The sequence below is a fragment of the Lycium barbarum genome, chromosome 5, assembly GCF_019175385.1.
Source record: "Lycium barbarum isolate Lr01 chromosome 5, ASM1917538v2, whole genome shotgun sequence".
NCBI classification, from domain to species: domain Eukaryota; kingdom Viridiplantae; phylum Streptophyta; class Magnoliopsida; order Solanales; family Solanaceae; genus Lycium; species Lycium barbarum.
This window is the reverse complement of record NC_083341.1, coordinates 13,197,258-13,199,372: the sequence shown is the minus strand read 5'-3', so window position 1 is coordinate 13,199,372 and position 2,115 is coordinate 13,197,258. Positions and strand designations below refer to the sequence as shown.

General features: G+C 43.5%; 1 non-coding gene across 1 annotated transcript; it reads right to left on the bottom strand.

The window, feature by feature from the left end:
* Positions 1-283: 283 nt before the first annotated feature.
* On the bottom strand, positions 284-389 carry LOC132643005 (small nucleolar RNA R71). The gene has a single exon (XR_009583468.1). It is a non-coding gene; the product is annotated as a small nucleolar RNA R71 (small nucleolar RNA).
* Positions 390-2,115: the final 1,726 nt, after the last annotated feature.

Genomic DNA, 2,115 nt, shown 5'->3' with positions numbered 1-2,115 from the left:
AAAATTGACTCATCTCTTTACCAGCTGTTGAAACTTGAGGGGTACTTTCGGAACTCCACCGAGAATGACCCTCAACGTTATTTGCAGAATTTTGTGGATGTGTGTGCTAATCACATCCAGAACAATGTTCCACAAGATGCTATTCGGTTGAGGTTATTCAAGTATTCCTTAGCTGGAGAGGCAAGAACATGGTTCGAGAAGCTGCCCCGAAACTCGATTACTTCATGGGCAGAGATAGTAGTTGTTTTTCTTACAAAGTGGTACCCCCCTAGCAAGAAGGCTGAGATTCGCGACAAGATATATGAATTCAAGCAGCGACCGGGGGAACAACTATATGAAGCCTGGGAGAGGTTCAAAGAGTATTTGCAGAAGAGCCCGAATCATGATTTTCCGGAAAATATATTGATGGAGAAGTTCTACCGAGGGTTAGATCCAGTGACACAGTCAGTATCTAACAACGCAGCTGATGAGTGTTTTATGAACAAGACCTTTCGATGAGTGACCACCATACTTAACAAGCTGACAACTCATAATCAGGCTTGGCACTCAAACAATGCTGATGTGGTACCGTATGGTAGTGCTATGCTCCAGAATATAGTGAAGGAGAATCAGGATGCCCAGCAAACATTGGCAGAACTTGCAACAAATATTTCCTTGCTGACGAAGAAGTTCGATGAATCTCAAATCAAAAAAGTAAATGTTTGTGAGGATGATGTAGTTTTGCCAAAAGGGATGTACCATGCTCAAGATGGTCCGTTCCTTGATGGGCCACCTATGCAGGTTGAAGATGCCAACTATGTTAATAACTCTCAAGGGGGTTATCAAAGACAGAATTACCAAGGTGGCTATCAAAATCAGAATCAATGGAGACCTCAGCAAGGTCAAGGTCCTTACAATAACTCTGGGAACTACAACAATAATTATGGTGGTGCGAACCAAGGGATCTACAACAACAGCAGCAATTTTGGGAACAAGAGTTCCAATCCTGATATACCACCGAAAGGGCAGTCATCGGAGCAGGGTAGTTCGAAAGTTGAAGCAATGCTTGAGAAGATTCTGGCAAATCAATCGAAGTCTGAAAGGACTTTATCTGGGTTGACAGAAATAGTGGGTTCTCATACAGCGGCTATTCAGAAGCTTGAGTCGCAGATGAGGGATATTTCTAGAGAGCAGCACCCTCCTAAAAAGGGAGGACTTCCAAGTGACACCATCCCAAATCCGAGGAATGGGGGAGGCGGTTTAAACAATGTGTTTGCCATTACTACTAGAAGTGGTAAAACAATACAGGGAGCTGCTGAGAAGGTGATTGATATTGAGCCGATAGATGAATAGAATGGGGTGCAGTCTGAAGCACCCATTATTACTGATGAGATTCCTACTGACAGGAAGGTTGCTGATATTCCAGAGATGATGAGGGAAGATGATAACACAAGCAAGCAGGCTGAAAAAGGGGCTCTCCGCCCTTTCACACGGCTTTTCAAATCTAAACCTTCCTTTCCTCAGAGGTTGGTAAAGAAGAAGGAAGATGCTAAGTTTGAGAAGTTTTATGATCAGCTGAAGCAGTTATCTCTGAATTTTCCCTTCTTGGAAGCTGTCAAGGAGATGCCCGATTTTGCGAAATATTTGAAGGATTTGCTGACCAAGAAGAAAACGGTGCAACATGACACCATGAGCTTGACTCACACTGTGAGTTCCATCATTACCACTACAACTGTGCAGAAAAAGGGAGATCCTGGGGCGTTCACCATTCCTTGTTCTATTGGGCACCATGATTTTGCTCGTGCTTTGTGTGATAATGGGGCGAGTATAAATTTGATGCCCCTTGCTATATATAAACAATCAAGTTTGGGGATGCCAAGGCCGACTACGATGAGATTTCAGATGGCTGATAGGTCTATCAAACGACCTGTTGGGGTGGTTGATGATGTCATTGTGCGGGTTGGTGATTTTATGTTGCCCGTTGATTTTGTGATTCTTGACTGTGTTGTTGATCGGGACATTCCTATCATTCTGGGGAGACCTTTCCTTGCTATAGGAAGGGCTATGATGGATTCGGAAAAAAATGAAATTAAGTTCCGAGTCAACAATGAAGAGGTGACCTTTCAGGCTAGCAAA